General features: G+C 33.7%; 1 protein-coding gene across 1 annotated transcript in view; it reads right to left on the bottom strand.

Moving 5' to 3' along the window:
• The window catches only part of EcR (Ecdysone receptor), a 187973-nt gene that overhangs the window by 152693 nt on the left and 16542 nt on the right, over nucleotides 1-18738 (bottom strand). The window contains exon 3 of the mRNA XM_053769155.2: nucleotides 5707-5765. The gene's annotated coding sequence lies outside the window, so the exon portion shown is untranslated. The remainder of the gene's footprint in view (nucleotides 1-5706; nucleotides 5766-18738) is intronic.

Here is an 18738-nt window from a genome sequence, read left to right as displayed (position 1 = left end):
TTCTGTCGCGCGTACGTTTTAGTTAGTGAGTTAGTCACGCAGACAGCCCCAATTTAAATAATATATGCACGTAACGTCCCAGATGACCGATAAGGAGGTCGTCCACGTACAAAATATGAGGTAATGCTTCAATGTCGCAGCACGTTCAAAACCATCAATATTGTTGACGCTGTGTGTTCATAATTCACGTCGGAGAGGGCTAATGATAGGGTGGGGTCAACGACCGGCCTTGCCTAGTCAATTTGGTTTGGATTTTTTGTTCTTAATTGGCCTAAAATTATGGTGTTTGGTCACGCGTAGTATACCTATAGTGACGTGATTTTTTTATGTATTGTAAGCTAACTTATTGCGAAGGATTTATAGCGACGGCAATAATGTAGATAACGGTTCTTTCCAGATTTATGGGTGAAATGATATGAATTTGCCAAGATTTCTTTGTGATATGGAAAAGTTCTTCGGAACGCTTATTTCGTTTTCGAGATAGATGAAGTAATCTCTAATCTTTTTGAAATTTTGTTATGGTATTTAAATATACTTACCGCAAAAAGTTATTTAGAACTTACATTGGGCGGTTGCGATGAAGACTAAAACCTAAAGCCATGCTAAAGAGAAAGATCAAGTGGTGATTATATTTCGATTAATTTAACATCAAGAGACTTTAAAAATTAATTAGGAATGATATTATAGATATTAAACTAATTGATAAAAAAGATCCAGCGGTGACTCTTACGGTCACTCGAGGTCGTAGATGCACTTTTATGTGTGCAATTTGCGCCGGCGCAATTGCCACGGCAGACGGGGCGTCGGATGTTGCAATTGGCCAGAGTGCTGCCAGACAATGGGTGCAAACAATAGTCTGCGAACTGACTGCTTTTAGAGGAAATCTGTTACCTAGCCGTCATGATGAAGATTGCTGGAATGGCTTGGCAGGAAACTTTATCATGATTGTAAGTCTTTTTTAGATGCACTGATGCAACAACTTGCTATGTCTGTTGGGTCTAATGGTTGACAGGTAGAGAATGCCATATAGCGTTAAATCAACCTTTTGTATGTATTAGTTGTAATATTATGAAATATAGTTTTTAAATAAAGAAATAAAAACTCGATAGGGATTTTGTAATTTAAAAAACTCAGCTGGTATACTAAAGCGAGATACCATGATGGAACATCATCCTCTTTAGAATCAAATCTTCGAGAAAATTCGCTGTAATTTAATTACTAATTTCGAATTAATTTTTTTATCAAATTCAAATTCAAAATTCTTTATTCAATTTAGGATGATATACATCATTTATTGACGTCAAAATCGAATAATTTGCTAGAAATTTGTACCGATATGATAATACATAAACAATGAATAATGCCAATGAACCACACACAAACTCACTTAATCGCAGACACGAATACGTTTATTCACAAAATAGTCGCGTGATCGAGAAATTAAAACGTGTAGTATTTTAGCGTAGATAACTAAAATAGCGCGTGTTGAAGCAATTTTGTGGTGCTCCATAGTCAACAAAAATTTCAAGAAACAAGAAGTTAATAGTGAAAAATAAAACAGATTGGGCTAATAAAAGTAAAACATTATCTTCTGTACAATTTGAGACTAATATCTCGAAACATACTTTTAAATCATAGTGTGATAAGCACTTTGATTACATATTGCATGTGCCCTTAAACTTTGCTTCTGTTAGAAAGCAAATGTATTTTTTACACATTTGTGTCTCTTAAATTTGTGTCGAGGATCGATTTAGCGGCGTTTCGTGATGCCGAATAATCACACCCACGCGTTCAAGTAGCCTTGAGTATAAGTCGAGAATACACTATCATACTGCTCATTACTGCTCCCGGAAGTGGTATCATCCAATACATATTCCTCCTACTGGAATTTATACAGATTATGACGTAGAAATATAAATTTTCTTCGGCTTTTAGAATGCAATTGAACTATACCAGTACGTGAATGTATTGATTACTGACACGTGGTTACAATTATATTTTATGCCCCAATGTGATAGTTTAAGTTACAGCAAAAACGACTTATAAAACTAAAATCACAACATTTAAATCGCTGGACAAAGTTAAATCATGAGCAAACGACTGGTCTTTACGATATAAATCGTATGGCGAGATCGAAACCGTGTCGTAAACCCAGCTTTACGACGGCCAAGCTCCATACGAGTTCCACGAATGTTCTAAACTTCTGACACGTCAAGAAATCCACAATATAATGAAGTTGAGCGTGCAGACATTATTTGGTGATCAAACATGCCGTCTACCTAGGTGTTTTGATGCCGAAACTATTCGAGATACTGTCATTGAAGCATGAGATAATGGGTATGGCATGTTGGCTTAAACTTATTGTCAGTTTCGATTAAGGCCGAAGGGATTGTTTCGATAGTTATTGGTACGAACGGATTTGAAGTCCAGAGTCAAAGAAAACTTTTCTCATCACAATCCATATTTATAATTATAAATGTAAACGAGTGTTTGTTTTCGTGTCTGTCTTTCTTTCAGGTTAAAACAGAGCAATGAAGTTGTGGACGAGTAGCTAGTTGGATGAGTGAGTGGAAAGAGATACAAGGTACTTTTTGTCGCGAGCGAGGTGAGCTATGTGGTTCATGAATAGGATTCAGAAGAAATAAGTTATGAACACTAAATGGGAGATTTCTCCCTTTAGACCCGATGATGACACGGATATATTAGTTGACCTAATCCCTGATTTATATATTTAAAAAAATGTGAATATAATATCAATATATATTGATCAATAATATAAATGAAATATTGCCTAGTCATCTATTACAATCACCACCATCTGCCGGCAGGCACCACAGTGTAAACAAAGCTATTCATTAGAAACAGGCTCCGAAATGAAACGATAAATTATGATCCTGCTAGCAATGTGAAGGATTGACTTTTCAAAACTTGCCAAATTGCAAAAGTCTTGTTAATTTTAACATCTCACTAATTGGAAATAAACGTATTTGGTAGAAGGCAGGACAGCAAATCGTCTACTTATTGTCTACATTAAACATTGAAAAAAATCGCATTAGCGTCATCATATCATATCGTTTAGACAGAATTCATTCTGAGTATCATTTATTGCATCAGTAAGTCTATTTTCCGTTACCTTCAAAGAATATATTGAAAATAAATATATTGAAAACATCATTCTTGCGGAAAGAACCTATTTCCTATCATAAGAATTTAACGGAAGTATACACGGTATTGCTACAAAATGTAAAGCAATAATAATAATAGTAAATGTATTATTAATGTGACAATTTTAATTAATGCCAGTAGAGATTTAATGATAACTTAAGATTCTAATGCTTGTGTTCAATAACATGGAATAAGCATGGAATAAGAAAAATACTAGAATATCAAAAATATAGAAAAGAGAAATAGTGTAGTGGTTGTGTAGTGGTAAATCAACCTGAATATTTTTTTATAAATATGCCGCACGCGTGGCTGTCCTATTTTTTATGTTGTCCAATGTGAATGGCACATGATTGCGAAAAAAGTTGATCATAAATGAGCGATGGTAGTGAACTGCCACGATGATGTATGGAGCATCAATATGCTCGACAGATATTGTCAGATAAACCGGCTAGCTTGGACGTGACTGGATGTCGGGACGGCCATATACTGTTGCACTTTGCTTCGCTTGTGTTAATGAATTTATCTAAAGATTCACTATTAATAATTATAATGTCAACTCATGTCAAGATAATATATGATTGTCCGCTCATTCTTATCAATATTCCAAATGTGAAAGTTCTGCACGCATATTTAATTAATCTATTTAATTAATCTATGAATCACTGCAATAGAACATTGGGTATTTATATCTCGAGATTTCCTCAAATACCTCGATATGCTTATCCTTACATATTATAAAACAAAGTCCTCTGACGCGTCTGTCTGTCTGTCTGTTCGCGATAAACTCAAAAACAACTGCAAAGATTTTCATGCCGTTTTCATTAATAGATAATGTGGTTCCAGAGGAAGGTTTTGGTGTACAATTTATTATATTTTTACCCGAGCGAAGCCGGGATGGGCCGCTAGTATTGTATAATTAATAGATGATGTAGTTTAAAAAGCAGTTATAATATGAAATCTGTTTTAAATATGTAATACAGTGAACCAACCAGACCAGCTGAAATGAGCAAAAAGAAGTTGCAAAGATTTTACGTATTTGTGTAAACCCTAAGTGATTGGTAATACAAACAAAAGACGAGTAACATTGTGATTCGAATAAGCAACAACAAAATTTAATTTCTGCTGCGACAAGCAATGGAAGTTTCCTGTGTAAACGACACGTCATGTACTAGATTTTATAGTTCGGTTGTATTACGAAATATTCAGATGACTTTTGCAAATGAGTCAGTGACCTTAGTTTTATTTTTTGTGAAGATAAGATAAGTTAAAGCACGGAATGAATCTTAACTTCGACATACGTGAAAATTACTTGACAAAGTAAAGTGCATCATTCCATATGCCCCATGTTTTGCATTAACGAAGTGGAGTATTGGGTACCATGTATGAACATGTCAGCATTTGTTCTTTCTGACGTAATCCATAATATTATTTTGTCATTTTTCATTCGGAAACTTTATTAAAAGTTTCAATACGTTATTTGAGTATTTATTTATTTGCCAATTACCGAACAAAATAACACGAGTGTCGCCGTCAACGTTGGTTTGACAAGTGTCATCTCGTCACAGATCGACACACGCTCGCTTATTTTCGGGGGTCATCGCGCTCGCGGCATGACGTCACAGATGACCTTGGCGCGTACTCGCCCCCCGCACCGCTTGCACGCGTCCTACACGTCAGCCGCTAGTGTGTAACTATGTTCGACGTTCGTTAATATAATTTGTTTTCAGTGAGACATCACTGTAGTATTTTACTAGTATTAATAGTAGAGAATCATAATGTTGGATTTCTTTTGTCGTAATTTATTTATTCAGCAGCTGCTATTATTTTTCATTTCACGACGTGAACACAACAAAAAATCATTTGTTTTGAAGAATTTTTGAGGTTGTGTAAGTATTTTTGTGGCATTCGTATCGTGTGTGACAATCTGCATGATTCCCGAATAGATGTGGCATTTTAAAATACCTTTTTTATTTTTGGTCTGAATTAAAAGTTCTTACTAATCAAGTAATCTTTTGAAATATTTTAGAGTAAGTACTTTGTGATTTGAAAAAAATCTAAAAATCCATAAAATTGCTTTCCTCGTTAATATAATTTGGGCACTAACTGAAAACGAATATAGCTTGATTAGTCTGCAATTAGTTTAGTGTGGGTGAAACGACCGGATGACATTCGCCGTCCTTGTCCGTCCTCGGTTGTGTAAGGTCTGGTGCATACAGCCGGGGGCGTGAAAATATCGATTTCAGTTTCAGTACTGTCCTTGAGACGGAAGATTGACCTAACTTCTTCTACAAAGTTGATTCTTATGGTTTATTATTTTTCAGTTGTAGTTAGGTACTTCTCAATTGATTATATTTACATGAATTACACGAAGAAACCATTTTTTGAATTGCCTCTGCGTTTTTGAAATATTTACAAAAACGATGTATGTTTTTAAAAATCATATGTTTTATAATTAAGTTATAAACATATGATTTTACCTTACTGAATATTCTTTAGGTTTAGAATATTTTTGTGATAAAAATAGAAAGAAAACTGACTCACCGTTTATCAAAGTGAACCCGTCCGAGGCGTTTGTTGATATCGTCAGGATGACGCTGTATCTGTAAACAAACAATTGTTTTAAATCCAGTTGGGTATATTTAAGAAGGACAGAGTGTATTAATAAAATATTTAAAAAATATATTAAGTAACTCGATTTTTATTATTTTCTGACATACTTTCTACCCAAGTCTACATAAGTTAAATAGTAGATTATAGGTATTAAAAAGGTATAAACAAAGGTATAAACATAAGTTAAATAGTAGATTATAGGTATTAAAAAGGTATAAACAAGTTGTACAGCATCTGCCCAATATAATAAGATGTCTGGCCTTCTGAGCACGTTTCCACGTTTCCAGACAGATTGGAACCTTCTGCGAGTATGAATGTTATGAACAATATCACAATATGTCCTCATTCAACTATAAGTTTCCAAGGATTCTAATATTTTTGTTGAAAGCTTTGAAAGCACGACGGAGCATCATTGAAAGCTACAATGTAATTAGCATTCTTTCTCATCTAGTGTATCATTGCTAACACAAGTAACATATGTCATCCTATTCAAGTCGCCTAAAGGCATTAGCAATATAACTAACATTAAAACACCTTTATTTTTTTTATGATGTAATAATGCTGTTTGATCTCTTTCAGGCAATTTGACATGTATTAATTCCTTTTTAAACATATTCTTCTGTGGAACTAGGTACATATGAGGATACCCATGAGGACATCAGGCTACAACTGACTGTGTTTCATTTTTTCTTTCGTTAACGTCAGTCGTATGATGGTAGATCTTTCTATCTGTCTACATTTATATCCGTACACGTTCTAATTATCCGTTTATTATCATAATTTTCTCTTTAGCGTTTGCAATTTACCTAAACCCCTAGCGACGGACCGGGTATCCGAGTTTATGTTAATTACTTTAGTTCGTGACTTCCACTCTCATTAGAGCATTAGCGCGTACAAGTCAATTACGAGTAGCTTTTATCAAATGTCTTATTCGTTTGTCATACAGAGTATGGGTTAACAATTTTTAATCCACGATTAAATTATATTAATATTGTATCTATTTGTATGTTTTTAACGATATTTGATAAGATAGAAGGGAGAATCAACTGCACGATTTAGAGTGTAGAGATAACATGAGTGGGTAAAAAATTAGAGGCACATTATGGAGAAGAATGCAGAGATATTTGACAAAGATGGATACGATAAAAATACGCTGGAAGCGACTAACTTTTACACCAAAAATATTTTAAAAGAACTTTTTGTTTCAATAAGATTTATTTACTTTTATTAGAATTAAATAGAAGATGAATAGATGTTGTTAGATCAAATCTCATAACCTACAATCGGAGCTCTGATGTTACATACGTTATAATACCTTTAAGAGATATGTTTGCTTTTTTCCCAAGCCAATTTTGTACGGTTCTTATATGCAATGGACTCCCCAGGTAGCAATAATGCTCTATCCGTCCACGGCTTAGCAAAATATTTGAGAGTCAAAGAATAATTGTGTTAAATGGGGAAAGCGATGACAAATGAGTCCATAAAACTGCCAAAGCAAGTAATATAAACCGTGCTAACGATAAAACAAAAATTTATTACAGGAAAATCGGACCCAAAAGTGGACGTAATGTTCTAAAAATTCACGCACTTCAAAATATTGAAATTATTAAAAAAAGCTAATATATATTTATTTCTTAAATAATGTTCCATATCAATCTTAAATCTACACAGAAAGTTGTTGATATAAAATCACAGTGTACATAGACAAAAAGGTTTAATGTTAGACAATGTTTTTAGCGTCAAGTCCCCCTTTTGTACTTTTACTATTTGTATTAAAAATATACACAATTTGTGAGCACAGAAAACATTTTCATACAAAAAATGAAGAAACAGTCATCTTAAGTTAGATTACCTCGTGTGTGACTTAAATGAAGACATTAGTAAATTGGAAAACTTCAACAATGATTCACACTTTCCAAGGACGTTCGGGAGCGCGAAGGACTTTTTGTTTTCGTCGAAATTTTGGAGATTTATTACTATCTTTATGGTCTCCGTGACATCTTTACGTTGTGTGGAGAGGTAATTTAAGATGATGTACGGCACTTAGTAATTTGACAATTTTCGAATAGATTTTATTCTCTGATCATTTTACGTGATCCTAATATGACGACAGACCCTTTCCTATTTCAATATTTAAAAAAAAATCACATTTCTAAATAAGTAAGAGTAGTATTAAAATAAGTTGTTTAGTTTCTTAACTTTTTACGATTTATCTATTGCATAAATATTTTTGAAATTTTGTATACATGTAGATATGAGTACGGTACATTCAATCCGGAAAAAAGAACTGTTCACGTGGTAAATTCACGCAGGCGGAGCCGCGGACAATATCTAGGTAGTATATATTTTTTTAAATAGAACATACAGCGGTTATCATAATCTAAAAGAAAGAATGCATAAAAAAAGTATGACGAAAGAAAGTCAGTTTGTAGACGTGTTCGAACAAATATTATCTTATCAAAGAGTGTATAACACAGTAGATCTTAGGACTTTCACCTAAACTGGTCTTCGTATTGGAGAAAGTACCTATCTAGTGCCTACTCGCCTCGTCTCTCTCATAAACCGCAGTTCAAGATCTCCATTACAGATATTTAAAACTCTGTAAGTACAAATACATTTGCCTAACTAGTTTTATCAGTATACATATACATTTTCGATGTGTCCTGTGCAGTTTGGAGTTGGCAAGGCGAGTGTAATACCACTGGTGCAGGTGTTGATAGGCTATGGTAACCACTTACTATCAGATGGGCCGCATGCCTGTTCGCCTGCTTGGTGTTATAGAAAAAAATAGAAAAACTTAAGCACACAATTTCATCCGATGTAAACAGAAATTGGCTTGCGAGGAAATTACAATGGACCTATATGATAAAAGTCCTTCATTCTGAACCTGGAGATTTATTTCATAATTATGCACTTATAATAACTATTATAAATTCACGATTCTTACAAATAACTATATTTCCAATAAAAACAACTCATGTATCAAAATCCAAAATCAATAAACATATTTAGCCTACTATTTATTTAATATCTAATAGTAAATACATTTTGCAAATAGACTGAATAACTGATAAAATTCTAGTAAGAATAAATTAGCATTCACATAGCAATCGATTAAAAATTTCGAAACAAGTTTGCGAAGTATAAAAAATTACAAATTGCATATACGTACAAGTGACCGACGACGCAACAACGAGTCTCATTATACTGAAGTCTCAAATTACTACAGAGCAGTACTGGAATTCTAAAATAAATTCCTCACAAATAGGAAGGTCTTCCATCTTGCCTTGGCGCAGGATGAGAGAGCGAGAGAAGAATAAGTCTGCCGGCAACAAGCATGCCTCTAGCCGACATAAAAATTTCTGAGGCGCTGACCGCTTGCAAATTGCACAGTGCAAGACGCATGTTTCACTATATGCGTTCTCTTTTCGTGCGGTCGAAAGCATACATTATTTTTTTAAAATAAGATTATAATGGAATTTAATATTACATATTTTATGTTAAGCTAGGTGGCTTGTGGTCCCGCACTAGAATAGAATAGAATATCGTACGTGGCGACTAAGGGACACATGCCTTAACAGCTGACAGGCAACAATTAGCATCCCCGACGTAGGCAGGCAACGGGTTGTAAAAAAATTAATGGTAAATTATTTCGCGATCCCTGGGCTTCGGGGTATCACAGCTTCGAATGTAAACGGGAACAGGCGAGGATAATAGACAGACATTGACATGATTTTAAATAGTCTTATTTTCTTTTTGTAAGTCGATTATATCAAGTCAATTATATTATTATTGACAAATAAAGTGGCACGTAATGGCAACAAAAAATGTCTACACAGCAAGAAGAAATATATTTATTTGCTTTTAGCCAGTTATATCTTTGAAGAGTTGCAACAAAGTTGCGAGCCAGCGTCCTTGCCTTTTTTATTTTTCCAAGTCTTTAGATAAGATTTAAATTCGTTCTTGCACTTACATTTTTACTTGCATACAGATGCTTGCGCGGTCTCGTATCAGATTTAGTTGGTTTTTTGTTGTAATTATCCAGTTGAAGTTGAAGCATAGTTTTTGTTACACTTAATGGACGCAGGGTCACTTGGCTGTGAAATTTTCGACTATTATGGTTTGTAATTATGTGGCCCGTGTATGTATTTTTATCATAACATAATTTATATTACTTAGGTACATAGTAAAAGATAAACTTGACGAATATTTTATTTTTGTTTGTGGCATTTATAATGATCGCGCGTATTTTTCATTTTTTCGGTTTCAGTCACTTATTTATATAAAATGGTTATCCTCAATTTTGTTTGTGCTCTTGTATGCTCTTACAATATAGCAGCAGCATATATGATTAGAGCAAAATGAAAGTACAAACCTATTGACCTTCCTTTCATCTGAGTACATTCCTGGTTACTTCTTTTCTTTATGCCTAATAAAGCGCTATTAAAAGGTCTGCTTACCTACTTTTTACATAAAGCCAAAACCCTCAGCGTCCAAGCTGTTTAGGTGGCCTAAACAGCTTGGTGGCTACAGTGTCATTGCTGTACCCTCATTTTATAGTCTGCAAGCGGGCGCAGAAAGGGCGTTCGCCGGATACACGCTCACTCGCCAATGTAATCTCCAGTAGCTGAACCAGTTTTATTCCGAAACGCGATACATAAACGACTCTTTGATGTTATTTGATTTTCATCTGACATTCGCTGAAAGCTAAAGACGTTTGTAAATAACTCTATTGTGCGCCCTCGCAGCTTATTTACATTCTGACTGGAAACGTGAGACGAAACCGCTCAAATGATCGGGATATTGGCCTGATTGATTTTGGTGTATAAAGCAAATTGATTCCGTAAGACTTCGCTTTCAATTTTATTTTGATGTGGTGTTTGATGGTCGCAAACGTCTGTTGTTGTTCGGCCTTTGATCCTGTTTAACACTAAATTCCAATAGAGGAACATTTTTGCTCGGAATTATGTTTTCTTTTTTCCAGTTTCTTCTTAGTCAGCAAAGATTAAAAGGATTATTCTTAGAATTACTTAACATAACAGTACAAGACATTACCTCAGATTTTAAATTGAAAAGAAAAGTCATTTGTTATCTTTTTTCCAGGTGGAGATGACTCGAAGTCGTGTAGCGTGTATAACGTGATAAATGTAAGCATTACGTGCGAACGTCATTCGACCACGGCGTGATCTTCGCAACAAATGAGTGGTGATTACAGGAAACCTCGTCGTATGGCCACAGCCTGGGATGTGACCCAACTCGTAAATCACTATAGGGCCTAGTGATGTGAGAGAAAGGCTCAAATTAAACGCGAGCCTTTGTTCTCGAGCTAAAGATGCGAATGGTGCGATAGGTTTTGAAATTCGAAGTCGTTTGGCAGCCGACATAAGTAGACATATTTAGATGTTGCTGTTTGTGACATCCCGAGAGTTGAAGAATGATGTTCTGTTTTTGAATTTAATTATAGTATTTTTCTCAATGAAGCATCTGAAGAGACATGCGTGACGAGCCCTCATGAGTCTAAACTCTTAGCAACACTAACATCCCATTGCACTCTCATCTCATGACGACACATAACTGCCTCTTTATAAACGCAACATATTAAATTCCTTGCAAAATGACTCATTTCACTGGACTATAAAGTGAATAAATTACTTGTTACGTCGCACAATTTTCAGCTCGTATTTTAAATTAAAGACATCAATCATATCGTTGTTTTTTTTTCTTCTCTTTTGTGCCTAACAAAGGCAGAATACTCTTTGAAGCCATAAAATAAATTGGACTGTGGCTGAAACCGAAGTAAAAAGGATAGTTTGGTTAAAGCAGGGCTTTTATCAGACAGATTGTTAGCCTGGGGCGACGCGCTCTTTTAGTCGCCTATCCTAAGCGTAGCAAAATAATGACAGAGTAAAAATAATGCTATGTTGCATAGGTAAACTTATTATAACTTTCCTCTTTCTATCGTTGGGTGTAAAAACGATTTAGCCGATTGGCTGCTATGATGCCACGGACAGACATACCGATACACAGACACGTTAAACTTATAACTTCCTTCTGATGTCGGGTGTTAAAATAAATGTTTCCTACCTATTAGAGCTTTGGAAACAAATAAATAAGATTTGTAGAAACTATGGTTCCCCGCAGTATAGATTTTCGCATAATTTACGTGATGTATATTTAAGAAGCTATATTTCTGTAATCTCGACGGTTTGTGTCAATATTTTCCCGCGCATTCCCTCTACAAGATAAATCCGAGTGCTCAGCGCGATTGAGATTGAGAGAAGAAAGAACAAAGAAAAAGAAGGTGCGAGCATTCGGCCCTGACCTTTTAGCTGATGCGCACTTCGCTAGTTCGCTAGATTACCGATATGTTGGGATTTTCATTGCTGACCGCTGAGATGTGGTACAAAACATCCAAGGGTTAGAAAGCCAGCTTTGTACAAAAATTATCGTACCGTAATTTTCTTCACCTTATACTCAAAATTGGACAAGCCGTTCCCTAAAAATTGTTTATGTAAAGGGGGTAAATAAGACTTGCAATTGAAAAAAATGCAGTTATTTTGCAATTACGTACAGACAATTTATACTTTTTTGTATGGATAGATATTGGGATTCACTTCTGGACCTGCCATATTGGACCTAAGAGAATATAGGTATCAAATCAAACACATTGCTATCAAAACTAACTGTGTTATAGTTACTAGTGATTACTTTGTTCAATAGCCGTGACGTTTACGGAAATTAGCAAAATCAAGTTTGCGTGTCAACGCACCAATCGACCTTGAGGCACACTATTTAGCGGTGCTCGCTAGGGAAATCAACCCGAGTTCGCTTATCTATCTCATTAAATAGCCGGGGACAAGGACGATCGGCCCTCGTCTCCGGGGAGAGGACACAGATGGAGATTGCCGTAGACCGAATGATCAGAAAAAAAAATTAAATGCAATCTATGTTCTGTTAAAAAAAACCCTATTATTTTTGTTAAATTATTAAATTATTTTTATTAATTAAATTATATGTTAAAACGGGACCCTATTACTTCGCTGTCCACCCGTCTGTCTGTCTATCCGTTTGTCATCAGGCTCTATCTCATGAAGACACAATTAATTACTAAAAGTCAGAATGAAATATATATTTAATGGGACTCTTATACAACAAACATTTATTTTATCGTTTTGATGTTTATACATACCCGTATATATTAATTTTGTACCCAGAAAAACTATTTATAAATATAATTTAATAATTGAATAAAAAAACATATAGGATTTTTTACCAGAACATAGATTGAATTTAAGTTGTATTTATTTATATTTTTTATTTATTTTAGCTATCATATCATTTCTGTTGGAGTTTAACGAATTAACACGACTTGTGAATTTGAGGCTTATAAACAGAGGCTTTGAATATAATTAATGAATTATATTCAAAGCTTCTGGTATAATTAATGTTATGAAGGCTCGGTCATGGATCTTTGGGTGTTTGCTGTTAAATATTTGTGAATCAACAACGCCTTATATTGAAACTATGTTCATAATGACATAATTACATCAACTTCAAAAATTATATTGTTATTGTATTTTTTTTTTCTTTAATTGAAAAATTTTCATCAAATTTCAATTACACAATACGAGGAAGATGAAAATTAATCAAGAAAAGTTTAATAAATGAAATGAAATGAAATAATATTATAATGGTGAAACAATTAGATTATATAATAAGAGTTTCTGTGAAATGGACAATAATATCAATTCGGGAATAGAAATACGTTTCAAATTAATTACTTTAACAATAAAAACTACTGGAAATATCCGTTTCAGTACAATTTTAGTTTCTACAAATTTTATTTCAACAGTATTCTTTTGTATCTTGTCCATTTACATTTAACAGTGATGCATTTACTCTAAATTAAAAACATAAAAGGTTCTTGGGTTTCAGCGGATTCAGTCCAGGGGTTTAGACAAAACGCTCATCCATCCAATTCAATTACTAAGGAAAATAGCTATGCGGCGAAAGTTCCACTTTCTTATTCAAATAACCCTAGAACAAAGGCTATTCATTAAAATAATCCCGTGCAAGAGCTGAGCGGTTGGGCTATATTATAGCAACGCGATGTACTAGAGCATCGAAAACATAATTGTGTTTAGAAAGACCACAAAATATCTGTGGCACTTTTTAAGGTTCTGTTTTACCCTTTAGGTTTTGGGGCTCCGTACTCATAGGAGACGCCGCGATACTTCGACTCCGCTGTCTGTCCTTCTGTTACCAGGCTGTATCTCAGTTAAGCAGTTGTTTCACAGATAATGATATCTGTTGCGGCTATGACAACCATACCAAAAAAAATTAATAAAACAAATATTTACGGGGGCCCCCATGTATGTGTTTATAATTAGTACGAAACCTTTCGTACGCGAGGCTGGATTGCATTTGACTGGTTTTGTTTCAGTTTACTTCACCATTAAAATAGATGTTGTTGCTACATTTTAATAACTTACTTTCATTTATGTATATCCTTCAATACTCGGTTCTACATGATAGTATTAAAAAGGTATATAAAATTTATAATACAGTACAGTAACCAACATATTTAATTTTTTTTCACACCCGTTCTAATCTCTTTATATTATATATTCTGTGGATGAGGGTTCAGACAATGTCTTCAAATTAGGTGGACGGGATCACAGTGAAGTAAATTAAGTTTTAAATAAAATATTTAAAAACTTTACAACTTTAAATAACATATGACATTGTACCAGACAATTTTAATTTACCATTTACTTGCGATTACTATAATGTTGGATGTATGTTTTCATTTTAAGAGAATATTTAATAACATTGACATTTCACATTTACTGGCTGTTTAAGTTATTTTTACCAAAGAAAAAAAAATGTATTTGAGAATATGCCAGTTATACGTATAAAAAATAATTTTGTATGAATACCATTTAGATTTTTTTAAACAACTGAAGTAAAACATCCCATTTACGATGTTATGTACTACTTTTTGAAAACCGTTACAAAATAAGTGAAAATTTTAATTTTGTGAAATAATGTATGCAGTAATGTGTTGCTTAAATGAAACATACACGTTACTTTCACTACAAAGTTGTTAAGATATGTTCATTATTCATGTTGAAATATGCAGTATTCATTAACTCATTTTTTGTTGCATTAATTTGTCAAATTAGAAATTATATTATTGTAGATAAAATATATCTATGCACATGCACACGGTGCAATCTTACATCGTGAAGAAACCTGCACTGTGGATACAGACATATACAGTATCACGCCTTTATCTTTTACGGGGTAGACAAAGCTACTGGTTAATAAGTTCACCAGTGTGTTATAATAGTGAGCGCTATAATACATGTTATGGTTTCTGGCATAATCTGTTAAAATATTTACTTTTTAATTTTCGCTAAGAAATAAAATAAATTAATAAAAATATGAGGTTGCGCTAGTATGCGAGGAGAAATCTCCTTAAAATCATACCGTCTCACATTATTTGCCAAGAGTTCCTTATAAACAAAGTCTTACAAGTTGAGCATGAGCAGTGCTATCTGCAAAATACAAGTTATGAAATTAGCTGCATGTATGGCCAACTGCATATCAAGTTACAATCTATGGACCTCTATACGTTGGTAATATGGGCTACTTTGTTATGAATTTGAGTAATATGATGTGCTGTAGACGGTACACGCTCCGAGGTCGCCAGAGATACGCTCAGAAAATTAGGAGAGTGTTGGAAACTTCATTTTCTTGGCGATTATCTTGGTTGCTGGTGGGAGTGATCGCAAAGTTTGTGTAGGTTTCAAGCTGTTAGGAATTATGTGATATGGAAAAGATAAAATTTTGTTTTTCGTTTATTGTTTCATTTCATTTAACCATCAACTAATATTGTTGACTTTTATACACTTGTAGTTTAAAAATTTAGTTGCAAATCACTTTCACATCCCTGCATTTTTCTGGTTTCAATCAAGGTTGTGATGCCCAAAAACCGGATAATTAATAAAATTGTGACAGTGTTGAGCAAAAATTAGAAAGTTTTCATAAATTTATTAGTTAACATAAATCAGATTATAAATTTTTGAAAACAAAATACATAAATCCAAGATAAATTATGTGCCATATTTACATAGAGCTATGAGAAATGTTCGAAATACAAATACAAACATTGCGTCGTGGCTGGAAGACGCAAACAAAACACAAAATAATTAAACAAGCAGCGTATATTGCATAATAAGTACAAATATTTGCTTGCGCTGAGAATTGAAGCCGGGACCTCCAAGTAACCAGCGTGGGAAGTAACCATTGAGATTAGAAATTAATACACAAAATCTAATAGGTGTATTATTTACTTCCAAAAACACTGTCTACTAAATACTTTCTGTCACATACAACAAGATTTTTTTTTAAATATTGAAATAAAAATTAACTTTCAATATCTCATAGAAAGTCCACGTCGCTAGAACATTGGCAGCTTTTTGTCGCTGTATTAGAGCTAGTTATTAAAGTTAAAGTAAATTTGGTAATGAAGTTTAGCATTATTGTTTTTGTTAATGCTCATAAATTATATGCGGAGCAATATTAACGAGTCTTAGTAGCCAACAGTCGCAAATAATAAAATAATCCATCAAAATTCCTTGTTTCTTTATTCTAAAATTACACCAGAAGAGATTTAAACAAGACAAGAATCCATTTCCGAAGGATGATGGCGGGAAAATAAACAACTTATATTTTAATTCTCGTCTCGGTGCGTGTCCGCGAATAATTAGAATCCTATATAATTGAGCCGTTAAATACATTCAAAGCAAGCCCTGGATTGTTTTATATCTCTGTACGTTATATAAAATTAAAAAAGTAAATTAGTACCTATATTTTATCTAAGGATAAATAAATATAAGCCCGCAGCGGGATATCGAGGGCAAATCAAATGGCACTCGTATAAATACAATTAAAAGAAAATAAATAAATATTGGCTGGGAAGACTTGTAGCGGCCATCTTTAATTCTTGACAGGCATTCACGATTTTTATAATGCTTTTTATAAGTACTTATTTTCGTACAAAAAACAAACAAACCAGCAATGGCATAAAATACACATCACCGACTTTTATTGGATAATCGTTAATCGAATCAATCGAACGTTAAATTAAGAAAAATGGTAACGTGTTTTGAGTCATAGAGTATGGTGAAAATGTTTTTAAAACTAGAAAAATAACACGGTGTAAGGAAAATGCGAAATATAATAATGTACATTTAAATTTTAGCAATTTCATCTAATCCATGTTTGCAACTGTGTCAGCAACATGTAAAGAAATTACAAAATATTCTACTTTCTTTTCACAGTCCTTCCAAAGCACAGGAAATGCACAAATGCACAATGCATCGAGTTCCAAGTTACATGTCGCGTTGCTAGCAAAACAACTCCGGTGCTGTTATTGTTATTAAACTTTTGTGTGGAGTAGCAACTAAGCATAATGCATAGTAAATTACTTGCTTCGTGCATCATAGCACAAGGACGAGTCCTCGATTACAGCTTTCGTAGAAGTTTGCTTGGAAAGTATTAACTAATTTCGATGAACTTATTCTAACTTCAAATAAAATTGGAAAGGGATAACATTATTACGATAATGTTGGTTTATCCTTATTGAGAGATTTTTGCTGCTCGTCGTGTCTCGTATCTACCCTTGCACACTATTTTTGTTACCAACGAATACTATTTCCATTGTTTTATTCAAGTAGTATGAGATGTAAGATACGCATTGTTTTTTTGGCTAAGAATAGTATTGACTGGTTTTGCCATTTGCAATCACTATTTCATACACAAGCTGATAATAATAAACTAGATGGAGACGCTACCAATCTAAATTTGTGCCAATCTGCAGACGCTACCTCAATTAAAATAAGCACCTTTGATTAATTTGTCACTCAGAATGCAGAATGCAGAGCGAGCATCAAGGTGAGACTGAAGTAGCAATCACAAAGACACGAGACATGAAGGCAGCTGAGATAACCGCAAATCTGATGGAACTTGCTCCAGCACTAGCTGAACTTGGGGAAAGTTGCTGAGATCTAATTAGAAATAAGACGGGAATGTAAATGCTCAGTTTCTAAGTGCTCGCTTTTAGTTATAAAATAACTTTATTAACTAGGTAGTTTGTATTCGTCTTTAGAATAGGTTACTTAGAGAAAAACAACCATACTAATGCATGCGAAAGTATGTTTGTTAAAAGAATAACTTTAGAGCTCTCATGCTCTCCAATCCAACCCATGTCACTCTCTTTTGCCGCGGACAATAATTCTAAATATATTTTATGCATTAAAATATTTATATTATTTATGAAGTAAAGGAAATAACTTAGGTATAAGGTAAGTAATGGTAGAAGACGTTATTATGAGATGTTTTACAGATACCCAATTAACGTTATAATTATTTTTAAACTTGTTGAACAAATTGGATCGATTTATTTACTGAATTGAGATCATTTACCGGATCGTTAATTCGTTACTTGAGTGTTGACTCCGTGCTATTTCTATTATTGGCAATGCTAAATAAAGGAAGTAAATGATTTCTACACTTAACTAGATAAATATAAATACCTAATAATATTACTTGCAGTATTTATTAATCGAGACTAACCATTATCTGGAATACTGAACAGACTAGTTGGATATCTGAAATTAAGATCAGTATTCTCTTATATTGAATAGTGATTTAATACTAATATCTAATTTTATTCGAATCAAGGCATTTGACGTGACTTATACGACTAAACTGAGATTATAATACTAGTGAACTAAATAACCGAAGTGTGCAGCGTAGGTATCCTCACGGTATTTTCCTATTAATGATTCAGTAATAGGTATAAATGAATGAAAGTATTGTAAATGACTCAGGTTGGTAACGAACTCATTTGACATGAGTACGATTCGTTCCTGGGACCACAAACAGAAGAAATAT

This window comes from Plodia interpunctella, chromosome 3 (genome assembly GCF_027563975.2).
Source record: "Plodia interpunctella isolate USDA-ARS_2022_Savannah chromosome 3, ilPloInte3.2, whole genome shotgun sequence".
Lineage (NCBI taxonomy): Eukaryota > Metazoa > Arthropoda > Insecta > Lepidoptera > Pyralidae > Plodia > Plodia interpunctella.
This window is presented reverse-complemented; position numbering and strand designations above follow the sequence as displayed.